The following is a 26,873-nucleotide window of genomic DNA, read 5'->3' as shown; positions in this document are numbered from 1 at the left end:
AATAGGAAGTCTGTAGGCATGGATCTTTCTGGGTGCTGAATGAAGCAGAAGAGAAATTATGCCTCTCAGAACTTTTGTTTCAGACCCTGAGCAGCTTTTGGTATTCAGCATAATTTTCATTTGCTGCTTTTTAAGATGTGTCTATAAATAAAGGACTTAGAAAATACCATTGTCAAGGGTAGACTGGAAAAATGGTGGAAGACTTTTTGAAGCAAAGGTTAACAGCTTTTAAAGTATAACTATGTAAGCAAGTAAATAGACAATGAGTGGTAGGCCATAAACTTCCTTTCAGATTTCTATAAGAAAGTACTACATTGTATAAAATCATAGAATAGGTGACCTTTCTTCCTTTAAAGAAAGGAAAAACTATTTCCTAAATAAACAATGTCGTACTGCTTAAGGAAATGTACTTTGCTAACAAGCGTTTCAGCACTTGTTTTTCTCCTTTTCTCTAGGACAGTTGCAGTGCCTTCAATGAGTTAGCCTAGTCTTGGCTGTAATGGAGAGGGAGGAAAGCCAACTCAAGAAGGCCCATGTTCATAGTGTGTATGAGAAAATTGCTCCTTACTTCAATGACGCACCCTACAAGCCATCGCCAAATGTGCAGCAGTTAATTTCAGAGCAGGAACCAGGCAGCCTGATTGCTGCTATTGGTGAGTGGGGTTGCTTATCACATTGATAATGACAGTCTAAGTATGTCCTCTATATCAAGCCATACTTGAGGCAGAAGAGTTTGGAACTTGTGGATCAAACTAGGGAATCAAAATGGCCAGACTGACTATCAAATTTGGCTCCTACATTCATAGGTCTGGGTACCTTCCCCATTCATAGGTAACAGAAGACAGTTTGACTTCTTCCAGTATCCAGTAGGTCGTCTAAACTGAAGTACTAAACTGAAGCTAAATTTATTAGGATGTCATTAGTGGATGCTAATGTTTTGTACTGCTGTGGTGATTTTGGAATTTGAAATCCTGTTTAGTTCTTCCAACATGTATTGTGTATGGCAATGTCGTGAGCCGATACTGAGGGGCTACCCAAGTATCATGACACTGTTCTGAGTGCTTTGGGGAAGAATATGTGACCCTTTTTGATTCCCCAAATGTTTGAGATTGTTTAAGTGGTATGAGGAAAACTTCTGTACTGGACTCAGCACATGCACCGGAAGTGGATACATGCTGGCTGCCTAGATAAGATTTGGGCATTAACTCCTGATTTCTACATGTTCAGGCTAGACTTCTAAATATCTTTTTGGAGCTGTAATGCTTTCCAGCAACACATCAGTGTAGTGTTGCCACTATAACTTGGGAACTTTTGTGAAAGAGAAAAATGACTGAAGGTTGGGATGATCATACTAATTTTGTAGGTGTCATTCAAACTTTACCATACACTTTCCCCAGTTCATCACAGCCTAAATTCTGGGCATTGTTTTCCTACCAGATCTTACTAGATTTTGCAGTACTTTCAATGTGAACAAATAAAACATATACAAAGAACCAGCACACTGAATTTGAACCAATGTCACAGACTTTGGACTTAGTTAATGCTATAATTCAAGCTCAGACTTGGCTCCTGGGCTTTGGCCTGCAGAGGCTGCTGGCATGCTCTTGTGGTGTCCATGCCCAGAGGCAATTTTTGTGTGAGACACTATGGCCAAGAGTCTTGCCATGGCACTGGAGGGGAGTCTACCTGCAGGATTCTCCTCTGCTCCTCCATCCCTGGGAAGCAGCCTCCAATACCAGATTACTGGAAATGTTTTTGGTGGCTGTTATTTGGCTTATACTGGAGCCTTTCCCGCCAAAAATGAAAACCAGAAAAGGCCCTGGAGTTAGTTCTTTTCCACTCAGAACAGGTAGTTAGTCCTCTTTCTGCTCTTTCTTCTTGGAAAATGAAGTTTGATATTAGCCACCATTTCACAGCACATCTTCTCACCTGGGGCTGAACTCAGGCATGGGAAGGACTGGGAGAGCTCCAGTTTTTCCTCTGCATATCTTTCTTGCATTCCAGGGATACAGGATCAGCAGTTAATATTAGACAAGCAGTTAGGAGCAGACTTATCTACAACTCAGTGATGATTCATCTCCCATTGAAATGGTATAACAGATTGATGGGGCTGGGAGGCTCCTTAATGAACACAGGGATCCACAGAGGGTTTCAGAATAGGTGTTATGGGATGGCTGTAACCTAAATGTAGGGACTTAAATATCTGAAAGGCTCCAAAATACCTTTTTTGTTTGTTTGTTTGTTTGAAAATGACTTAGAGACAAAATCTGGGCTCTGACCCAAGCTTAATGTTTCCTGTAAGCATAGTCATAAACAGGATGTGAACTATGGTCTGCACAAGGCACAGGGTATTATGTATGCATTTACCTCTCTGATCTTAATCTGAATTTTTATTATGTAAGTGAGAAGGCAAGTTTTTAAAATCAATAATCTACCTTAAAATGCACTTCATGTTAAGAACGAGATAATTCTGCAATCAAATTAACAAAAATTTAGATAAGAGCCATTTTACTGCTGACATTAAAATTGTCCTTTTCAAAAGATATCTGCCTTTATTTCAACACAAGAAGTATTTCATTTTGGGGAGATGTAAATTTTGGTGTCACATGCTCCATTATGAAAAGATTATGCGTGGAGATACCAGAAAAAGAAACTCCACTGTTGTCATGGTGACAGCAATTAGCAGCAGTTAAAACAGCAAACAATGGATTTAATGGTTTGGTCTAATGGTGATTTAATTACTTAGCAGTCTTGTTTGTCTATCAGCATTGCAATACACAGGAATAATTCAGTGCTGTGCTCCCACTACATGATGCTTTCACTTAGCATTTTGAGTCTATTACAAGTGGAATTGCAGCAGCATCATTTCCATAAATATTTTTTATTCCATATGTGGTGGGAAGGCCAAGGTAAATGCTCTGTAGCAAACCCACTTGAACACCTCCTGTCACGCAGCAGAGAGCCTGCTAGATAGAAAGGAGCAGTCTGTGCTCATTGTACTGTCATGGTAAAAAATAACCTGAATTCCACTGCAATTGTATAATCTCCCTTAAAAAGAATGGAAAGTTTCAAGCTATTAGGCCAGCCAAGGGCATACATCCTGGCTCATGTCAGGAATACATTTTCTTTTGTATAGACACCAAATGTCCACCTCTCTTTCTTCTCCTCATTATTTCTTCAGGCTATGGAAATGTCAAATACCTTCACATCAGTTCTCAAGTCTATAAACTGAGTAGTGACTACTGGTTCCTGTTGGGGGAATCAGCACATAATTAATGCCATGAAGTAATGATGAGCCATAGCTTGTGTCTGCCTTATCAAAGCAAATGCTTTGATGCTGTCCTGTTCATTGCTGGAAAATTCTGCGTTTTGACAGTGTCTATAGGTCAGAGCTTTAAAGGACCTGAAATCATCTAGTGTCTTCTAGGTTTGTTGGGTTTTTTCAGTGACCAATAGACTATTTTTGGGTTTGCAGACCATTGAAATCCATAGTAAGACAGGAAATGTATATTATTGCAAACTCAGTGAAAAACTGCAAAATGGGTAAGTTACACAGATGTGAGCTGGTTTATTCTGGTCTGAGCACGACTAAAATATGATGTTCAAACCAGGAAAGAAGAGCCTTATTTTTGCCTTACTGGCAAATAAGGCAGAAATTTGAAATGTTGACTCTATCAGGAGGTAAATACAACAAAACTTGTATACTTGAAGCTCAGTATGAAATCCTTCTGCACCTTTCCAAATGCTGTTTGCACTCCAATGCTCCATGTTTTGTCAGCCAACACAATAATTTTTGTGCTGATGAAAATGATCATGACACTGATCTGGCTGGAAAGTAACCAGCAAAAAGAAAGGCTGCTTTTAGTCAAATCATCTGCTTCACTGCAGAAAAACCTGTTTCAGGAAAAGCAGGGGATAGTGCAGAGAAAGAAGGAGGAGCCGATGAAAAAGCAAACAGTAGTGCTTCGGTGGTACTGCTGCCTTAAAATGTTCATCTAAAACATTGGGTTTAATTTCTTGCAAGATTTTTCCCTTTTGCTTAGTTGCCCTTTTCAATGTGACTTAATGATGGAGGAGCTAACAGCTTTGCCTGTTTTAAAGCAGACATTGAACTGTAGCACCAGCCTTTATTTTTTTAAATTTCTAGGGTTTGGGAGTTCTGAAACTACTCAATCACCTTTTACATGTTAGGTATTAAGCTTATACTGATTAAAAGTTGGAAAATGCTGCAAATAAAACAGATTACAGTGTTCAACAAACTTTATTTTCCTTTCCTCAACCAAAGGAGTGTGAAGGTCCCTAAGCATTGTGCAACCAAAGTGAAATGTTAATATCTTACATCTCTTGAAAGTGAGTAAGTAGCCTTACACAACCTCTTCTCCATCTCTCAGGTGACCTTTCTTTGAGGTCTCATGGACTTGACTTTTCAAGTCCATATCCATGTCATGTAATTTCACATTTGATGGAAATCTGAGATTGCATTATTGCCTCTGTACAGCATTGTACACAGCTGTGAACCATCCTTCAGACATGATTTATGAAACACAACCAATAGCTAACAGTCTTTTTTATTTGGTTTTCAGATTTTTTGCCCAGATGGAGTAACAACCATTGTGTGCCCAAAGATGATTTAGCACTCTCTGTAAATCCAGGGTAAGGAAGTGAAGGACCAGCCAGATTTGTTGAAAAGGGTATGTAGCAATGTTTAGAAGCTGACTGACTCAAAAGATTCTGTGCCAAGAGTACCTGTGAACAGTCTCCAGAAAAGCAGAGCATCTGGGCTGAGGTTGCTGGTGGAGATGCAGAACTACAGACCTTCCCATCCACAACAAGCTGAATGCCCTATTTGCACAGCTGCTGTGCAAGATGATAGAATCAGGGAGGAATGCAGGACACTTGGGCAGCAGGTTCAACTGCATGACTATGGACTGTGGCCCTTTCAGCAGTGCAATGTTGCTGCAGTTTACAAAGTCACAGCTCTTGTCATCACAGGTTATGCATGAACCATAGTGATGATATTGTTCCCTTATCATTGCTGAGAAGTATGGTTCAGATGCATTATAAAGCCTCCAATAATATGCTGAATTATTATATAAACTAGGATATAGTATAATATTAGTATAGTACATATATACTATAGTTTGGGTAAATACTTTCTCTTAGACTTCAGAAGAATGATTATTTTTCCTTGTACTCAATAACTGTTGTATATGCATGTATTTTTGGCAGTTCAATGAACAGAATAACCTATACTGACAGGAAACAAATCTAGACATGATATACCAGCAAAAGTTAGAAATGTGCTGCTCTCAAACCTTTAGCTTTCTGTTCAAGGAGACAAATCTGCCTCGTGAATAGGCGGTTCTTTCCACAATTTTTTTTCACTGCCTTAAGAAAGAAATCGTATTCACTTTCCCAGTCTATTCTTTGTTTAATTTTATATGTTATTTAATACACACCAAACAACAGAAAACATCCCCTCTGCCATATACTGATGGCTTTGTTATTTTTATCATGATTAAGCCATTCCTGTGTTATTGAAATAAGCAGGATTTCTGCTGCTTGCAGTAATGGAAAGAGGACTAGCTCTCATGTTTCCACTTTGGCTAAGGAATTGTTCAGAATCATAATGCAGAACTGATTTTTTAGCATGGCTTTACCTCTGTCAAAACTGCTTTGTCCTTTATATGGAAAGGTCATGTTCTGTGTTAATAAAATCTTGTATATGCTAAGCTCTTGGACTCTGAGATAGACAAGGGATAAGAAGACTTTTTTTCTATTAATTTAGATAACTAATTTCTTTCCTCCAAATGCACAGGTGAAGACCACATTTTTCTCTCCTATTAGGAGTCGAATCCTCAAATCACTAAAATTATTTTATATTACAGAATATCTCATCAGACTCTTCACCCCAGTGGGAAAAAAGGATTCCCAGAGTGAAGAGCATCAACTGGCTTTCCTTGGTGTTAATACAAATATGTGAAAATTAACTTTGCTTTAATCTTTGGTCTTTGAGTCATGTGGTAGTTTAACAGAGAAAGTGAGGGGAAGCTAAGGCATGTAAACCTGTTTATTTCTTTGATTTACACATTCTGAGAAAATGGCCTGCATAATCATGAATGGGTCTAGGAAAACCGTCTGCTGCCACCTCTCCATAGGACAACTCTCTGCCACCAACTCTCTGCCAGGACATCTGGACCAGGACATCTGGACCAGGACATCTCTATGCCAGGACATTGGTGCACCAGGACATCTCTACACTGGGACAACTCTCCATGGTTAGGCAGATGACACGGGGCTGTGCTGGTGTTGTGTCATAGAGATGTCCTGGCGCAGAGATGTCTTGGTGTAGAGACATCCCAGCAGAGAGTGGAGAATTGTCCCTTCTCGATTGCGAACAGTAAAATTCTTAAAGTTTACAAGGTGGAAGAGACTCCTGGAGAAAAAAGGAAGTCCAAATAAAAGGTCCAGGAGTTTCCTTACTGTGTAAGGTTGTGTCTTCATAGTAAAATTCAGTGAGATGCTGGGCAAGAAGAAATGAAATATTAATATGGGCACAACATTGCAATGACATTATGACATAACTTCTTTACCCCATAAATAAATCTCAGATTTCTGGTAACCTTGCTTATTTCTGCATAACAGTAAGTTTTGTCAGATAGGTCTATCATCACTACCTGCCAGTTCTCCTTATTCTCTTTTTCTTAAGGATCAAACATAATTACATTCTATCAGTTTTTTATCTTTTTCTAACATAGAGGTAGTGTGGTCAGAAAATTATATTCTCTAAAAGAAACAGTATTATAGGCACAACATGGATTCTGTCCCAGTGGAAAGCAGATTAGAACGAGTTCTGATATGACAGCATCAGGAACTCTTTAATGCCATCGAATCTGAAGAAAAATAATCTAAAAACATCACTATAATAATTGTAAGTGAAGAATCAAAGTCAGGATGACTACAGCGTGACATGAATTAGAACTAGGATAAGATTTTATAAACGCATACAAAGAGGAAAACAAAAAGGAAATAAGAGCAAACAACAGATGACAGGGGAAGTTCAATTTTTCGTTGGTCTTTCCAAAAAGTTAATAGCACCCATCAACAAGTTAGTAGAGTTTTAACTGGAGGACAGGATTTTAGACTCTAAAAAGGAAATAACCTCTTAAAGAACACTTAGATAATTAGGTTACAGAAACTATTGGGAAATCCTGAAATTAATCTTAAACTACTAGCAAACCATCTTTAAGATCTTCAGCAAGTGAAGAAAAACAAACATAATACTTGTTTCCAAAAGAGAGAGAAAGGATATCAAGAGGAAGTCAGCCTAACTTAGATTTATGCAAAGATACTAGAATAAATAATTTAAATAATCTAATTTAAATAAAATAAATTATTTAAACCTGTGGAATACTAATGTAATGGGAAACAGCCAACATGTATTTGTCAGAGCAAGCCAATCTGCTTTCTGTCTTTGACAAGGTAATCATCTCAACAGACAGAGTTGCAGGAGTAGACATGATTTATCTTGACTCTCATGTCATTGTTGCAAGTAAAATAAGTAAATAGAGCTAAGAGTATGAGGAAAAATAATTCTCAAAATGGATCTGTGGTTCACTGTCACAATCAGGACACATTTCAAATGGGATGCTCTTGGGACCCACTCTATATCTATTTCTATGCAAAATTTTAATTAATAACTTTGATAACAGGCTAGAGAGTGAACTGAACAATTTGTGACCCACTCCTATGTAGGAAGACTTGGAATTATTTTGGAAGATGAGATTCAACATCCAAAGGGTGGAGAGTTGCTTGAAATAAAAGAGATACAGCAAACATTAAGAGGTAAGTACCATGCTTGGGAAGGAAACATTCCACAAACAGTGGCCGGGCAAGATGCACCATGGGCTAAATATGTGTGAGTAATGTTATGCTGTTACAAAAAAAGGCAAATAGTCTGGGATATGGTGACACAGCAGTTTCATGAAAGGCAGAAGAATGGGTCACCTTCCTGTGCTGGATACTTCTAAGATCCTAGGAGGTATATATCTCTTTTGGGGGACCAGGACTTAGAAAATTTGCAGTCAATATGGAGACATTTTTAATAGCTGAAGCTTAGAAAATCTTAATTATTAGAGGGCTTGGTTAGTCAAGGGGAAAAAAAAAAAAAAAAAAAAAAGACTGAAGGAAACATAATAGTCTTCAAAGACAGAAATTGATTTTACAGAAAGCTGATATCACTTTTACATAGAAAGAAAAAAATAATCATCCTAACCTGCAGCAAAGGTTATTCACCTCAGATATTAAAAGGCTTTTAAGAGCAGGTTAGACCAATTTGGGTCACATTTAGGCCAAGTATTTAATTCTGCCTTGGAGCTGGAAAATGGAACTATCTCTATTTTTCTTCATCTTTTTTTAATGTAAAGGCCACCTGTCCTTTTTGAGAAAAATCCATTGACCCTCCTGTATCCAGATGGTGCCTAATGTTCATACAGCTCCTCTCACAGCAGCTAACTCTTCTCCCTGATGGAAGTCAGAGTCAGAGGTCTCAGTGACAGACCCACAGCAGGATTTTCTGCTTTTGATGAGGAGATCGTCAGAGTTCTTCTGAGTCATCTGCAAATCCTTATTTCAGCCTTGGTCTCACCACTATTAGTGCTTTATTTAAAGTAAGTAATACAGCAATTTCTAAGCTAGTAATTGCAATTTCTTAGAGATGTGGAGAAGCTCCATAAGACAGTCGGAGCCTGTGGTTGAGACCTGTGGGCTTCATCCACCATTCACCTGTTGCTTTCATCAGGGTCATCAGCTGACAATATTGTCTATCGGTGCAATTCTCAGCAACACTGTGGAGCTTCATTTTTATCTCAAATAATGAGATTTGTGCTCCTTGAATTGATATTTTTCTGCAAGTTATAGATGATTTATCAAAAATAATCTAAGTTTATTTCCAGTGGATGATATATAGTTATCTTAGGATGGGGTCAGGTCAGAAAACTTGTCACTCTTTTTTTTTTCCTCTTTTTTATCTTTCTGAGAAAAACACGCATCAGAACAAGCTTTGCCCCTTACAGTCCTCTATTGCTCCACATTACTAGAGTGCAGAACTGATTCAAGCTCCAAATATTCCCTATATTTAGTTTAATTTTCACAGTAGCAGCCAGCAGCCTGCTCAGGATGTTCACATGTAATCATTTATTCTAGACCCCAGGTGGCTATCCATGGTCACATTACTGTCATCATGTTGACAGTGTATTTGTTTTACATTTCACCTATATGTTCTTAGCAACATGTTGCCTGGCTGCAAGGTCTTGACCAGCTGTTGGGTGTTACTAAAAGAGGTGACAGCTTGTCACAACTTGCTCAGGTACAGCTGTTATCCTCTGCTGTCTCAAGGTGCAGAGCAACACGGCCATGCTTTTGGAAGGAGGGATGGCTGAGCATCTTCCAGGTGATGGGGTTGGCAGGTTTGTGATGTCACCTGAGGGCAGGCTCCTGAGCATGGGGGTTTCACTTTCTACTACTAAAAGTTTATTGCTGATCTCATTGAGATCCTGAATAGATATATAATGGTATTCAGGCACATGAGCAGGGTACACATTTAAACCTTCTTCACTAAATAAAGATCCGTATTGCCAAGGCCTTTTTTGGGGTTGGTGTCTAACAGAGTGCTGCAGGGATCTTGCTTTTTTTCTCTTTCCAGTACAGCCAAGTCCTCAGGCCATCCACTCAGAAAGCAGGAGAGCTCAGTTCACCTCCCTCCTCAGCCAAAGGGTTTCAAACTCATATTTCTAATACTCAGGGATGCACCCTTGTCTTCCAACACTTGGCAGTGTTGGATGGAGAAAACCACCACCATCCCTTGGAACCTGCAGCCAAAAAACCCAAAGGACATGGAAAGTAAGGCTCACCCTGTAGCCCAGCACATAGGAGCACACTCAGCAAGGAAGGAAAGACAGCAGCAGCGAATTATTTCCTCTATATGCAGTGACTGGCTACTGTAAAATGTATAAACAAGACTAAATGGTGCTTGAGAGCAGAGGGAGCCAGCTCTGAGCCCCCAGTGGGTGAACATCAGAGATACTGCAGTGGGTGAGACCAGGGCAGAAGCTCCAGAAAAAGCCCAGCTGCTCTGGGTGGGCAGAAGGGAGCAGTAATTCATAGAATTGTGGAATGGTTTGAGTTAGAAGGGACCTAAAAGATCATCTAGTTCCAATCCCTGGCTTAGAGCAGGTGCCTAAAGATGGCATGAAGCAAGGGAGGAGAACTGCTCCACCTGACCTCATTTAATTACCCTCTTTTGTTGGTTTTAACTATAGCTGTCCCTCTTCTATGCTGCTGTCACAAGCATTTCATAAATGTAGAAGTAATCCCAGTGAAACCAGTGTAGCTATTCAGATGCTTAAAATTAAGCATATAATTATATTCCTGAATCAAGGCTTTAATAAGTTAATTAAATTTCATCATTATAATGATTTTTATAAAGGCAGCATCCTCATTTGCTAATGCGAATCGTAAATGTGGGAAAATTAAAGAAAGAACACGTATTTCAACCTAAGTAATTAATTAGTTATGTTTTTAATAGGGAAAAGTTTTAAATTGAATCACTGTTTGAAGTTTACACGCTAATTCTTTTGAATAATTCTTTGGTGTGCTAGTATTTTTTCTCCCCTTTTTATGTTTGATACCACCATAATGAAGATAGTGAAATCATATTTAACTTAGGATCATGCCTTCTGTATATGTTCAAAATGTTCCTATTATTACAGCTCACAGAGCTAAAGTGACATCTAAAGTATACATAGACTATATACAAAAGAGTCTCTGAGATAAAGATTCTGTGATCTTTCAATACTCTCCAAACATCTCTAAAGGGATTTAACTTCAGTAAAGATATTTGACAGAAAAAGTAAATTCTGGTTACAGAGATTTCTTTTTTACCATTTAACAGGGTTTACATTGAATCACTGACCTAAAATATTCATGTTGAAAATTATTTCTAAAAAAAAGTCAGGCAAAGTTTTTGATGCTTTCAGTTTTGTTCTCTGAAGACAGCTGAATGACACAAAAATGTATTTTGCATTGTCTGCTTGTTCTAAATAATCCCTTTTAGTAGGATTAGTCACAGTATTAAATTAAGTGAAGGAGCGATTAATTATATTCTTCTGAAACGAAGAAGAGAAGAATCTTTGAAATGTTCTCCTTTCCTCCCCATCCCCTCTCTTTGAAACTTAAAATTTCATTATGTATGTTTCAGTTATGGAAAATCTTTAAGTCTTTAGTTTAAACAAAATGGGAATGAGAAGTACACGGCCCAAAATGAATTTGGATTGACTTTTAGGTACACTAGGGGAATGTATGGCCAAAATGAAAAGGAATGCTTGATTTATAAGATCTGTTAATCCATGAAGTAAGTCCTTGCTGCTGCAAAGAGCTGTCAGGGGGTTTGGACAAGCACCTGTGCTCACCCCAAACAATTATTTTTGTGCTTAGATTTCTTTTTTGCAATGTTTTTTTTGGATGTTAAATAAAATTGAATGCGGTCCTACTTGTCCCCATCACCATGACATGGTGTTCATTAGTATCATAACGATACAATGTTCTCTAAAACCCTTTTTGTGGTGAACTTAAGGGATTTTTCTAGCTTTTGTTACAAGGATTGCATAACAGCTAAAAAGGTCTGAATATCCTTTGGTGGGAAAAAACCATGAGAATAAACTTATGGAAGAAATTATAGTAGGTAGACTAGACAGAAAACAGCAGTGTAACAGTAAGGATGTATCAGTAACTCTCTGATAAACTTGGGGAAAATGACTAGAGATTATTAAGAGAAATTGCGAGTGCTATGAGGTCAAAAAACACAGTATTGAGAAACTGCAATTACCCATATGTAGGTAGTGTAAATGATACACAGGGGCATGAAGCCTCTTGGAAAGATTAATCTGAGAACCCACAGAAGGGAAACAGCTCTTATTAGTCTGAAATGGTGCATCAGGCCCACATCAATAAGTAATTGTGAAAGAACCACATTATCTCACTGCCTGTAATGTGACCATAATCTAACCTCCTGCTAGGAATAAAAATGCTGCAAAAAATGCACTGCATAAAAGTTTACTACCAAGAAGGAAGAAACTCTTAAGGAAAATTGAAAGAGAAAGCCAGAAGGGTAAAAAAGCAGATGAGAGTGGAAAGTGCTGAAAAACTCAAGGTTGAATGCTTAGTGTAGGCATATGGCACCTATAAAAAGGCCACTGTTCAACAGATTCCTGTGTAATTTGTAAGTACAAATGGAACAACCAAGCTAGGGATAAAGTTTGCAGGTAGCATAGAGTTATTCAGGATTACTGACTACAAAGTGTTGCAAAAAGTCTCGTGTGAAACTAGTGACTGAGTACAAAATTGCAGAAAAGTACTTGTGGATAAAGGCTAGGTCATGTGCATAGAAGGAAATAACTGCGCGCACAGGCAGGGTGGTACCCTCTATTCTTGTTCAAGAAAAGATACTGAAGTCATTGTCAGACTCATTTTCATTGTCCTGAAAAATACTAGCCCAGTGTTCGAACCTGGCCAAATAAGTATTCAAATATTTTAAAAAACCAAAACAAACTGAAAACCTGGAAGAATGGTAGAAGATAAATACCTGGTGCAGATCTTGAATAATGCATTAAATCAGGTTTTCTCCATCTCCAGAAAGATATAGATGAACTAGTAAAGGTCCTTATAGCAATCAAAGTTACAATCTGCTTATGTATGAGGATAGATGAATATGGCTAGGGCTCTTCACCTAAGAAAAAGGAGTATAATCATAAAAATATCACAAAATAAGTGTATTAATCATACTATATTAAATTAGTGAACAGGGATGAAATTCCTGTGGTTTCTTAAAACAGGAGAACCAGAGGGAAAGCTTTAAAACAGAAGAAGCTCTTTCTAAAAATACACAGAATTAAAATGCAGACATGAAATTGTAATAAGAAGCGCATGCAAGTCTAATAAAGTATCCATGAAGGACAAGTCCATCACTGGCTATTAGATATGAGGTCCAGCCTGTGGCTGAGGAAGCTCTTGGGCTGTCAATTACAGGAGGCAAAGGGAGAGAGCATCCCTATTCTTCCCTTGTTTCTTTCTCAAGTACCTGGTGCTGACTGCTGCCACAGTCCCACACTGGAGGAGTGTTTGCTCTGAACCAGGATGAGTTTCCTCTGCCCTGATACTGTTTGCACCACCTGGAAGGTTCTATATTTGTTGTAATTTAGGACAAAACTAATTTTCATTTAAAGTACCAGCCTTTATGACAAAAGCACTTTCAAACATCTGGGTCCTTATTTTATAGTGTTTGGATGGTGGGAAATCACCTTAAAATACATTTAACATCTGGTGAAAGATTGTTCTCAGGGTGTAGCACTGAAAGGCTCCAGGGAGACCCTATTGCAGACTTTCAGTACTTGAAGTGGGCTTATAATAAAGACGGAGAGAGACTTTTTACCAAGACCTGTATTGACAGGACCTGGACAATGGTTTTAAACTGAAAGAGGATAGATTTAGATTGGATAAAAGGAAGAAATTCTTTACTATGAGGGTGGTAAGACACCCAAACAGGTTTCCCAGAGAAGCTGGGGATGCCCCATCATTGGAAACGTCCAAGGCCAAGTTGCGTGGGGCTTTGACAACCCAATCTAGGTGAAGGTGTCCCTGATCATGGCATGAGGGTTGGACTAGATGGTCTTTGAAGGTCCTTTCCAAGCCAAACCATCCTATGCTTCTATGAATCATAGTGCCAGCTACTCGTCAGTATGAGAGGAATTGTAGGAGAAGCAGGTTTGAATCATTTCCACCAAAAGGGAGGGAAGCAGGCTCATGTTGCTGCTAAGCTGCAATCAGGGCCTTGGTGAGTGTTTGTGTCTCACCACCAGCTAATGTGAGCTGCTTCATCTCTGAAATGGCACCTTCACTGCACAGTTCGGATTGCTCAGTTTAAACACAGATTCGACATACAAGGAATTCAATGTCAAGAAATAGACAGAATTTATTTTTTTTTTTAAGCTGTCTGCTTTATGTCCATGTGGCTGCATTGTGATCTTGGAGCCTTACAGGATTGGCTTTGATTAAAAACAATCATGTAATAATTTGTGTGATAATCTGTGACTTCAGAATAATGTAATGTTACCTCATGCAAATGCTGTTTCCTCGAGTTACAAAATTTTAAATGGAATACATCCCCCATAGCTTTTAAAATTATCTGACAAATTTATCTTGACAACAATAAAGTTTGGCTCAGCATGAGGTGTTATTAATATGCTGTAATTTCTTAAATGATACTTGATACCTTTTTTAATTAAAAAGGCTGTAATATTTCAATGTCAGCATCTCAACTAGTGTTAGAAGACCTGGGCTTTTGGAATTTATTTCTGTTCATCTGAAGCAAGTGAAACCTACAGGCAGAGCAGCTGAATAACTGAATGTTAAAAGGCCCTATTCCTTCAAAGCTTGCCTTTTGATCCTCACATTGCTGCCAAGGCTCTGAATGCATCATTCACTGCAGGGAGAGTGTTTTCCAATGTCAGCTGGATTGCATGCTGTTATTCTTTTAATTGTGAAGCATCTCTTTTTCTGAGGCGAAATGGATCTGATGGTGAATGGCCAACCTGACAGACACAGAGGGGCTGCACATACAGACATTCTGCTAGTATTTTCTATACTTAAGTTTATATAAAGAATCAAAAGTTTGCACCTCTTTTTGTCTTCCTTGAAAATTCTGTTATTTTTCTGTGTAAACCAACACCTCAACAGCTTAACCAAAAACTGGTTTATCATTGTAACCTGAAGTGGTATGTGTCAAAATATCCACCCTAACTGGCACAGGCATTTTCACTGGTGAAAATACAAGGTTGAATAAATATCACTAACTAATTCTATTGCTTTTCATTTTCAACATCTTTAACATGTGACCTTTCCTTTCCAGCACTATTCCAGGATTCATTTGATGTAGTTGAACCTTAGCTGAAGTCCCAGCTGCACATCAAGACCTGATCAACCTTGATGTCTGCTGTTATTTGCTCTGGAGATGCGTCTGAGTCCAGAAGCCAATCTGCAGAGCTGCCATTCAGCAAACTCCTGCCAAATCCAGAGATCAATTGCCCATTACAGAGCAAAAATTTGTATTGAAATGAGAGTAAAATTTAAACTCAGTTCTGACCCAAGAGAAGCTGTGCTGCTCGAGTTTCACCATCACAACGAGACATTCTCCATGTGACGTGTGTTTGTGTGGTGTGGTGGGATGCCAAGCAAGAGTGGGATTATCTAATTACTTGTTTTCATGAAATATGCTTGTTAATGGCAGAAGTAGACAAATGTTAACTGCCTAAGTATCTTTCACCCATATGTTGATGATTTAAATGTATCCCAGGCTGATAGTGACTGTTCATTTTTCCTGCTCTGTTACTGATGTCTGTCAATATAAGAGGAGAAATGGGCAGGTAGTTTTAACTTAGTCTTTTTCTTAATGGGTATTGTCAGCAGGACCACTAGTATGGCTGTTGCAAGCACCACATATGGCCTCACCTCTCAAAAGTGCTTCTTTCAGGCTGCAGATGAGCACTAGGGGAGGGTAAAAAAGAGCCAGGTTTCTTTGCCACTGACCAAGTGGTGGCCTTTCCTTGAGCAAATGAGACTGTTCTGTTGTTTATTGCCAATCTGAAAGATGTCACTTGCTTCAATGTTTCTAAATGCTGCTGTGTTTTTAAAATAAGTCAGTGTGCTATGAAGTCTTTTCACGTATTAGAGGTAGTACAATAACACTCAGAACAATGGAAGATAAATGGTATAATCCTGTGGTGCAAACCACCAGCTCCCAGTGTGTCAGAGCAAGTCCCTGTCCCTACAGTCTGTATTCATTAGTGCCTCGAAGATACTAATTCACCTTATCTGTTCTGTTCTAGTGATTCACCATTTTCAATGGCAGAGAGGTGCATGCAAGCAATAAAAGAGATGGCTTGTATCTTGAGAATAGGAGGCCAGATAATGATATATGTGTGGGGAATGGAGAAAAACACAGAAGGCTTGAAAAGCAAGACATCTTTGTTCCTTGGAATTCTTCACCTCCTTCCTGCTCCTTAGAATTCTTCACCTCCTTCCTGCTCCTCGGGTAAGCCTGGTTCACATGAATTACAAAAATCAATTCTTCACAAGGACAAAGAGCTGGCTTTGAACCAGCCCTGTCATGAGTTGGATGGAACTTCAGAGGTGTGCAGGACAGCAAGGAGTTCATCCCATGGAGAGGAGAAAAAAGCACCATGGAGGGTGTTAAAGAAACCTCTGCTATGGTCTCTGTTCTCAAGATCACTCAGCTCAGTATTAGATTTGGGTGATCAGTGGCACCAAGAAGAGCTCATTAGTTACAGCAATTATGGTGTTCAGCTGAATGAATTAAACAGAGGGGGAAAAAAAACACAGTTGAAATAAAACAGCGAGCATGGCTTTCTAAAATGCACTTCTGACTTTTTTCTATATAGCAAAGGGAGTTTTGAAAATACAACAGCTTTTAAAGTGGCTGTTAAACCTGTGCAGCCCTTGTCCTGCTGCTCAAAGGCTGTCAGAAGCTGCTATTCAGAATTAGGGCAAGCAACCATACAGCTCCCTATGGCTGCAGATGCTCTGCACAATTGCAGCAGAGTGTGTTTACCTGACCTGATTTCACATCAGAAAGAATTAGCTGTCAGACAACAGCTTAAAATAGACCATCACTCAAAACGAGGAGCCTTCTGCCAGCTTCAGAACAAAAGCAGAGTGGGCCCTTCTCTGCAAAAAGCAGTCCATGAGTGCTCCCCAACCATGCAGAGCAGACAGCAGACGAGTCCTGGTGGAATCTGGCTCAGGAACTACCATGTTTTTAAAGACGAGGAGTTGACTGAGCTGATCAAGAGTCACATTCCTGAGCTACATACTACTCACTCATATTTTGACCATGTCAATTGGTGCGTGATCACAGAAAAGACTGAACTGAGGAAGATCTACGGGCAATTTCCTTATTGAAATGCACAGGGAATACTTAGGGGCTTTCTTCCTTTTGAAAGCTCAGCACCTTTGAAAATCTTTCCTGAAGCTTTTTATAGCCTTGGGTTTGTTTTAGGGGGGAGTGGGACATGAGAGGAGGAGACTGCTCTGAAACTCTCAGGTTCTATGACTGTTTTATTTTGTTCTTAAAATACATCTCTGCTCAAACTTTTTTTTCTAGAGTTATTTCAGACTGAGCACATTTTAGCACATTGATGCTTTTCATGAACAGCTGCCAGATGTGTTTTGTTGCTTAAAAGTAGGTACAATACAGGTGGAAGGTGATCAGTGGATTATTTTTATATTTGCATGAATAATTAATTAATCAATGTATTTGTTATTAGTTTATAACTATATAATCACTCATGTCAACCTTTTATTTTCATATGTATTGTACTCTGCCACTTGATGTAACACAATGCAGGAAGTAATTGAAAGATGCACCATTTCACTACAGTTCACTTTGTCAGCTTATATGATACTTCTAAGTCACACAAGACAGACACTGTTTCATGAAAATTACTAGGACTACAGAGTCCTCATGGCAGACAGTAACTTATGACACAGTCTTGAGATCTCTTTTATATTGTCTTGTAGCAGTCACAGCCAAGAAAGCAGAGATATTTGCCTCCATATAAGCCCCTACATGACTGCCCAAAAGAATAGTTTTAAGATTGATCTTGATATGTATGCTTTGGGATACAGCATATAAAAATATGATAATACAGCATAAGGATTGCTCTTTCTGCCTTTCAGCAAAACTAGGAGTCAGAAGGATTTAACAACTCATTTAAATCTGTACAGTGAATCAGCATAGCACTGAAAAGTGTTCCAGTGATGAACACTCAACTGAGAAAATATTTATTAACATCAGTTTAAACATAATATTTATTAACTTGCAATACTAATGCTTTTATCTACAGATTTGTCTTTTGTAGAGAAGACCAGATTCATTATCCAATTTCTATAGATAAGGAATCTGACTATCTTTGCTTAAGGTTGCAACATAGAGTAAATATTCTGAAGAAAAAAAACAAAACAAAACAAAACAAACCCTAAGCATCAGGGATGATTTGCTGATGATTATTTATGTGCCAGGGAGGTCTGTCTGCCATTTTACTTCCTGCATTTGTTTCTGTGGATTTGTGATCAGCAAAGTAAAGATCAAACTAGTTTTCTGAGAAATAAGCCCCTGCATGTACTTTACGTGTCTGTCTATAGAAGACGCATATCATTTTTTCAAGTGTACCATGGAACCATGAAGCAGTCTGAGTTTTTTAATGTAGCTTTAATTCAGTTGGGGTATAATATGTGTAATCACATTTCCTTTACTTCCTCCCACAGAGTTAACATCAGCGGTATCATAGAACATCTTGTATTTTCAAGTGGAAAAGCAAGAAGGGCTAAGCAGTCTCTTCCACCTGCAATGGCTGCCTTTGCAGTGCTCCTTTTTTCCCCCTAAATGTTAGTATCATGGTGCAAGTGAAAAAAATCATGTCCAGTCACAGTATGTTGCTGCCACTTGGCTCTGATACCGTTCTCTTCATTTTATACACTTTTTTTCCATTGCCACAAGGGCTTGAAAGCATCTCTCTGTTTCTCAGTGCAGCTTCAGGTTGCACTGAGCAGCAGCAGCAGTTGCAGCTCTGAGCTTCTCCATCATGTCCGCTCCTACGGTTCAACAGGCTGTTAACCCACACAATCCACCAGAAAATAGCCAGTCCTTGCCTGCAAGCACACCTGATGTTCAGTTTTCATGGAAATAAACACAGGTGTTTCAACTGAACCTGACTGGTCCCCTTGGAAGGGTTTGCTCCAGCATTCCCTGAACAAAAGGTGCTCATCATCTCCAGTTCTTCCCTAGGGTGCAATGAGTCAAGGCTAGATTTCTCCTCATGCTGACACCCCTGGTCTGCCTGCTCTGTATCAGGTGCTCCCAAATAAGATGCATGTCACAGGGACAGTACTAGGATAATTGGATGAAATTTTAATCTCTGGGCAGCTTTCAGTGGCTTTAAAAGTGACATTGCCCTTCAGCAAGGTCTCAATGTCTTTGGAATGAAAGAAACTGCAAAGTCCCACTTCTTGTGTAGGAAAATGTTGCCCAAGACATGGGTTACACCTGCTTCTGTGTATGATGGCTTCCACTCATGGTGGTTGCCTCTGGAGGGTGCTGAGTCCTTCCCGGGATCAGGAAAAATCTGGCCTCTCGCAAATGAATATGCGACAGGAACAGGGCTTGACTATGCAGGGAAAGAAAGTAAAACTATGGATTTGATTGGAAGCATCATGTATTAATGATTTATGCATGTACAAAAGTTATAAAGCCATAAGATCTATCTGAAATTCCTGTTTTAACTGGACACCAGTAGCAAAACCAGGACTGAGTTCATTCCTTAGTTTCTACATCACACTATGCATTTGTAGTCCTCAGGGTAGGTGCTACCTTGTGCTCTCTGCTTTTCTGAGCTGGATTTTCAAACAGAAGGATATAATTTTTCTAGCTTTATTTAGGCATCTGGAGTGTAAGTCTATATTTGTAGTCCATGTTGCCTGTGGAGTTAATGGCAAGAAATAGCCCCTTCAGAGAATAAATAAGGAAATACACTTTCGGCAACCATTTAGATTGAAGGGCTGATGTTCTCCACCTGCTCATGAAAGTTCTGGGGATGGAAAAGAGGAGCATGAACAAAAGCAAAATCAGACAGACTCTTTCCTCACCCTGCCTTTGGCCAGTGCTGCCTACACATCCCTGTTATGTAGGAACCATGTGGAAAAATTAGTTGTTAAACTGGGGAAGAGGGGTGGAAGAAGCAGCCTAGTTTAGCTCTTCTTTACAGCATCTGCCACACTGAATTGATGATCATCTGAGGTCTGTCCAAAGAACACTTTCAAAGGAGCTTCCAGTGTCTGACACCACTTCTGATCTACTGATGACTATAACTCTTACAGGTGCTAATATTAATAGATTCAGTGTCTTCTTGCTTTCTCTGACTTGCAGATCCCTAAAAATGTCCTAGTGTTTGAGATTTCTCAATTTTCTCCACAGACATTTGGTTTCTGTACCTAATTTCTTTTCGGAACCTCTTGGAAGTTGTCCACAGCCATCCCAGGTTCCACAAGCACAGCCTGGAGTCCTCTCTTCCATGCCTGCCATGTTAAGCAGTGTCACGTTGAGGCCCATGGAGTCCAGGTGAATTTGGCACAGAAGTTGCAGACAGTGCTGCTCACATCACTAGACCTAAGGCACTGTGGATGCAGCACTGTTTATCCTCCTTTGGCATAAACAGGTTTGATGAGTGCGAGTCTATCATAAAAAGATTTTTGCCCACTGGGTAAAAGTCTTCTAATTGTCTGCTAATTGGCAAACAGCTAATCCCACTTATTATAAAATTCTTTCTCCAGAGGAAACTCAGCCAAGTTTCATAAATCCGTTCCTTCATCCCTTTTAATTTTTAAAATTATTCCAGTATCATTTGGTAGCTATCACCTAAGGAGGTGTTCTATTTGAGTTAATCAGCTCCTGCAAGGTTATCTGTGATCTACTTCAAAGTGCTTTAGCCAGCATCTTGCCTTGTGTCTTAATTAGTAGTTACTGGTCTAAAATTGTCTCTTACCATAGGCATTTGTACTGACCTCTCAAATGAAGATCACCAATGAGATTAAAAGTGGAAAAAGCCTATTGGGTCACTATTAGGTGCATTTATTATTCACAGTGTGTGGCAGGGAATTCAAGTGTAGGTTATGACTGAGAACACCGCAGTTAACTCGTCTTTGAAATGTAAATACAATTAATGAGTATACCTGTCTTCCCCCTGGATCTGTCCTTGTCTGCTTTGTCATCCTGACTTCTTTCTTTCTTCTCTTTAATGCGGCTCCTGATTTCCTCTTTTCCTTTCTCACTCAACACTGAAAACAACATTTTGCTGAAGGATTCCAAGTGGTAAAAAAGCACAGAAAATATTCCATAGACTCCTCAAAACGAGCATGCCTTTCAGCCCTTATTGTGACTGGGACTGTGCTAAGTGTCACCTTCATCATTTGGCACAACAAATGATTTCACATGAACATACTAAAGCAAGTTTAAAAAGGAACACCAGCTTGCCTGTAGTGAAAAGCCCACAATGACATCATTTAGCTGTCCTTAAACTGTGCTGTTCACTGGCTGTCACAGACTTACAACTAAGACCATCACATTTAGTACAAGAAAGTAAATTGGGAAACACTGGGTCAGCCAAGAGAGGGAGCAGGAAAGTAGGTTTCTATCTCTCGGTCTTCAATTGCTCCATACCTAAACTGCATACAAAGGCTTGAAAAGAGGTTAAAAATAATCAAAGCAGATCTTTTAAAACTACGCCATGGCAGAGTTGCTATAGAGCCTATATGGGAACACAAACAGAAAAGAGAACTTCCACAAAATCAGTCTGGCTAGTGAAATTAAAGCTTCCTAATGAAAATACCCAGCAGCCTTTTCCTTCCACAAGACTTTTCCTTACCCCCCATATGCAGTTATCTCTACACAGCTTTGTAAATTAGAATTTAAAATGCTTTATACTGCAGCCTGCTGGTCTACTGTATGTTGGAGCACAACCACTTGCAAGCACAGGAAATCTCCATTTCATGTGCACAAAGTTCAGTGGATGTGGCAGAAGGCAAGTATAGCTGTGTGGGTATCTCCTGGCTGAACTCAAATGTGTAAGGGAAGATTCCAACTAGACATTTTTAGAAATTAGAAAATCAGTGAAATATTTTCCCTGTGAGGGCAGTGAAATGGGCTACCCAGAGGGGTGGTAGGGTCTCTGTCCTTAAAGATATTGAAACCTCAGCAAGTGAGGGCTGAGAAACCCAGTGTGGCTGGACCTTCTTGGAGAAAAGAGTTGGACAAGGTGACCTTCAGAGGTCCCTTCAAACCTAAAGCACTAGAGGCAGGAGGCAGACCTTGTCTTTCACATGAAAGATTACTGAAGAACCATTATCCCAGGCAAGGCTTGCCAGCCACAAAGAAGCTGGGGTGAGAACAGCTACATACTAAAGTCTGCAGCAAAAAGGGGCAATTCTGATGCCAGACTGACTGAAAAAGTGTACAGAATTTTGAGAGTGGGAAGATTTAAGACTGGTTGGGGGATTGCAGCTATTTAATTTGTGGTGTCTTCCTGAAAAAAAAACAAAACAGGGCGGGGGGGGGTAGGGGGCGGGGGGGGAGGGTCTGGGTTGGAAAGCAACCAGGGAATAGAAGGCAGCACCTCTGAGCTGGGAAGCATTGACTGTGCCAGGCAGAAGTAACTGGGGACTGTAAAACAGGGTGGTTTGGTAGACACAGCAACCTGGACCTTCAGGGAAGAGGAGAAATACTGGGGCTACCACATTTTAGGGCAGGGAAATATGTAGAAACTACCTTTTCTTTTTCTATTTTGGGCATACAGTAGCCATGGCCATATGCCAGGACTCCTTCCCTCCCTAGTGCCTTCTGATGCACCAAACCAGGCTCTTTTGTTTGCCCTCCTTCTAGCCCGTGAACCATGACGGCAGTAGATCACATCAATGAAAGGGATGGAATTGCCCCCACCTGAGCCCTGTCAACCCCCTGGGCTGGGGAAGGTAGGTGAGTGAGTTGGATTTTAATTAGAACTATTAAGCAGTAACTAGATCACTGACTATAATTTTCAGAAATTACAGTTAATTTGCCCTTTTACTGCTATTTTAAGAGATTCCAGTGCTCCCATTTCCCTCCAGTGCCGCTCTGCAGACCACTGAGTTAGCAAACCTTGCAGATGTTTCAAATGAATGGTTGAGTGGGACAGGCTGGGACACCACCAAACAAGTCAGCCACTGACACACTATAGAAATTATTTCTGACATGGAGGAGGCAGAATTTTAATAGCTCTTTTTAACCTCTGCCTTCCCTCCTAAGTGTACAGGTAGGTAACAGTAAAATGCATTAATAGGTAATATTAGAATAAAACTAGTAATGGAAAACAAAATTAATCACCCTAGTTTGAATCCCTTTAGATGGAGCAAGTGCAGAATCCAGGTCTCCCCAACTGGCTGAGTGCTCCAGCCTTGCAATATAGAGCAGCAGCCTTGCTCACCTTCTACAAGGAATATTTGTGGATCCCTGCCTAGGTAAATGGGTCCCAAGCAGAGAAGCATCTCTCTTGGAGGTGTGCTTCAAGTATCTAAAGCCACCTAAAGCCTTGTCTTCATGTTTCTGATAGCTGACCTCTTCTACAGGCACTCTCAGTCTGGCTCTTGCTGTTTCTACCCATCTTCATTCTTGGAAGTCAAGTTCAGATATTTCAGCTTTCTTTGCAGATCATGTGGGAAGGGGACCTGAAGAGAATGAGAAACCTCAAGGGCAGCACAGACATGGTTTGAGGGTACCCTGGGCAGAAGACAGCATGCACAAGGTGGAACTAGGCACCTGCTCTCCAGCAGTTATCATGGCATGTAACTACTTCAGGAGCGACACTGAGAGAGGTCTGTAGAAAAATAGTAACAGTGATTGACAAACTTCTGTAAGATGGTCTCTGAGAAAGAATTAAAAGTAACTGCAGGATTTCCATGGGCCTAAGAAGTTATAATTTTGATTAATAGCTGAATGCCACTTAAAAGGCTGTCAGGCACAATTTTCTGATAAAAGTACCTCATTGTATCAATGGCAGAGGTTTCCCTTGACACAGCAAAACAGACAGGTAGTCCTGTCTTGCCAAGTCACCCATACACATTGCTACTGGACCAGGACTAATTTTGATGGAGCACTGTGGTGTGGCTGCAAGCACACTCACACTGCTGCATTGCTGCAGGGAAGTAAAGGACAGCAACCTTAGATCTTGCCCAGAACTTTTAGATGATGTTGAAAATGTTTTGTTCCTAATACAGGGCCCATGCAGAAAGACCAACACCTACTGTATGTCTTGAGACAGGGCTGAAGATCAGCTCCAAGTAGGTGCCAGGACAGAGGTGGTGATGGGTCCCCCTGCACCTCTGCTAGGAGAAACACAGGTGTGCTGGTGGCATGAGTGGTGAAGTTACATGTTTCGGGCCCCTTCTCCTTGTAGTATCTTATGTCTCACTTCTGAGAGACCCCAAACCCATCCCTACTGAAATACCATCAAACACTCAAATTATTGGGACAGTGTTTACTGGCTAAGAGACTGCTGAAACAGAGTATACTGTTTCTTCCAGAAGTTCTGCATGCACACTGCACACAAATGTACTAGAAAATCAGTTATGGGAATGTTTAACAGCTAACAGGTTCATTTTTCAGACAAGAAAAGCATCCACTGCTTTAAAAAAATAATAAAAAAAAAAACAACAAAAAACAGGGTTTGTCCTCAGTTGTCCTTATTAATTTGAACAGAAAATAATTTCAATTTTGATGATAGAGTGACAGAGTCATTTCCTTAACAGATTGAAGTTAGTGGCAAACTCTTCATGTTTGTCATTGGTAATTTTCTGATGTGCAGCTAATTCCTAACATGCAACTTGTGCCTCATACTGTTGATTAGCCTGCAGGGCACACTCAACAGAGGTTAATTTCTTTTGCATGCTTACATATCTGCATTCCCTCCCTCCCTATGAAAAATAAAGATCAAGAGAAGTATGTTGGCCTTCAGGAACAAGAAGCACACTTCCCTGTCATGTTAAGTCAATTTTTGTTTAGCAGACTAGAATGCTGGATTTTGCTTTGTGTCATTGATTGAAAGCCAATGCAACAAATTCATACAGCACTAATTGTCAACGCAGGGATAAAATCTTAAGTAAGAAGGATGAAAAGCTGCTCAGGCATCCCAGAGCTCTTTCCAGCAATACAAATTACAGCTATTATTTTATATCAATGAACTGCAATAATCTTGAATTACCTGCACTGGAAGGAAAATTTGTGATAACAAACTTACCTACCTTACTTTCTAGCCTGCAATAATCAGGGTTCTTCTGTGGTAGAGAGGGGGACATTTCCTTGTGTCAGCTTTGCTCAGATGAATTTATTTAACAAAACACATTTTAAAAATCAGTCTTCCAATCAGACAATATGTTTTTTAAGATTAATGCTCAAGTAGAGCTGTTTACCATGGATGTCTAAAACTAGTGTGATTTTTAAAATAACGTTTCCCAGAGGAGTTAACACTTGGGACTTCGGAAAAGAGGCATGAAGTCAGAACACACCACTTGCCCTTTGCACAGCTGATCTTCCAGAGCAGAGAGTGTGAACTAAAATAGTTGCTGCCTTTAGTTTCTTGACAAATTTTTTTAAAAATCCATTTCACCTCTGGCTTTTTGTGCTAGCATGAAGCTGACTCCTCTGCAACCTCTTAGGTTTAGTGCTTAAGTCACACCTCGGTGGGAGCAGCTTGGATTTTTCACTGGGAACTGGCAGGAGGTGACACTGGATGAAAGCAAGGATAATCCTCTCAGCATGCAATTCAGGAGCAACTCTAAGCAGGTCTCCAAAGGTGAAATCAGCAGAAGAAATAGATCATCTTGAGGTTGCTTCGGTGCTATTCAGTGTTTAAAAGTCTACCTACACTGTCTCACCCACTTGATCTGTGAAGCAGGCGTGAGGTGCTCAACGTAGGTCCATCACAGCACTGCTGCTGGACTGTGCATCCAGGCTGGGGAGGCATCCAGACCCACCCCAGGAGACCCTCGCTTACCAGGCTAAGGTTCTGCTTTTCTCATAAAAGGTTCCATGGTGGCTGTAGGAGGGGAAAAAATTAGCAGAAACCTCCTTTTTCCTTTTTGTTTCCAAGAGCTACCTGCTCAAACATTCCCATCAGTCCTATTTGTCAGGGCACAGCATGAGGGATGGGGGTTACTGGTCCCTGCTTCCTCCAGGGCAGCCCAGGAACTTGGTTCTGCGCCACATTGTCTCTAAGCAAGTGCTACAGCTACCCCAGAGGGGAGGGGAAGCAGCATTCAAAGTGGCTACCAGCCCTTCAGATGTTTCCAAAAAAAGCACACCACTTACTGATCATTATCACAGAACCTCTCAAGTTGGAAGGCAAGGATCATTGAGTTCAACTCCCTGTTTTTCCCTGGTTTTTTTTTCTAAAACTAAGCCATATGACTAAGAGCATTGTCCACACGCTCCTTGAACTCCAACAGTTTTGGTGTCATAACCACTTTGCTAGGGATCCTGTTATGGATACTAAGGCAAAATTGCCTTAAAAATACTGTAGGAAGGAAAAATCTGTGCAGAGATTTATGAAATAATGTGCTTATGTATTTAAATTTGTGTGGGGGACTTTGGGAGACAAAGAGCAGGATCAGCAGGTGGAAATGCTGACTTTTGGGAACAGTGATACCCATTTCCGCTGTCAGCAATCCCTCGTCATTATCCCATTTTTCCATCCTTGACTACTCTTGATTCATCCCAGGTAGAACATAAAAATGAAATTTCAAGAAGAGGCAGTGAGAACACCTACAGAGAGATTTATGTTGGGGTTTCAGTTTCCTAGGAGAAGCTGCTGAGATTTTTGAAACAAACAGCAAGCTGCTCCTCTGCCTCCTCCAACCTACCATCCAGCTCATTCCTCTCCACACTGCATCAATACTGTTCCTCTGCATTTCAACCTTATTTGCCTACATACATTCCTCTTCTCCCACATAAGTTTTTGGGGTTGGCTGTCGGTTTTGGGAGTTTTGTATTTTTGAAGGGGGGTGGGGAGAAGTGTTTCATCATCCTCTGAACTTGCAGTTTTGCTTCATCACCCTCAGTAGGTAAGACCAGGCTCCTGAAAGAGCGAGCAATTTGTGCAGTAATTATGCCCCCTCTACCACTTACGCTCTTCTTCGTAATGGACTTAAGTACTCATTTCCAC

General features: G+C 40.1%; 1 pseudogene; it reads left to right on the top strand.

Moving 5' to 3' along the window:
* Positions 1 to 499: 499 nt before the first annotated feature.
* On the top strand, positions 500 to 16,148 carry LOC127380081 (probable tRNA methyltransferase 9B; annotated as a pseudogene).
* The last annotated feature ends 10,725 nt before the right edge of the window (positions 16,149 to 26,873 follow it).

This window comes from Apus apus, chromosome 1 (assembly GCF_020740795.1).
Source record: "Apus apus isolate bApuApu2 chromosome 1, bApuApu2.pri.cur, whole genome shotgun sequence".
Taxonomy (NCBI): domain Eukaryota; kingdom Metazoa; phylum Chordata; class Aves; order Apodiformes; family Apodidae; genus Apus; species Apus apus.
This window is presented reverse-complemented; position numbering and strand designations above follow the sequence as displayed.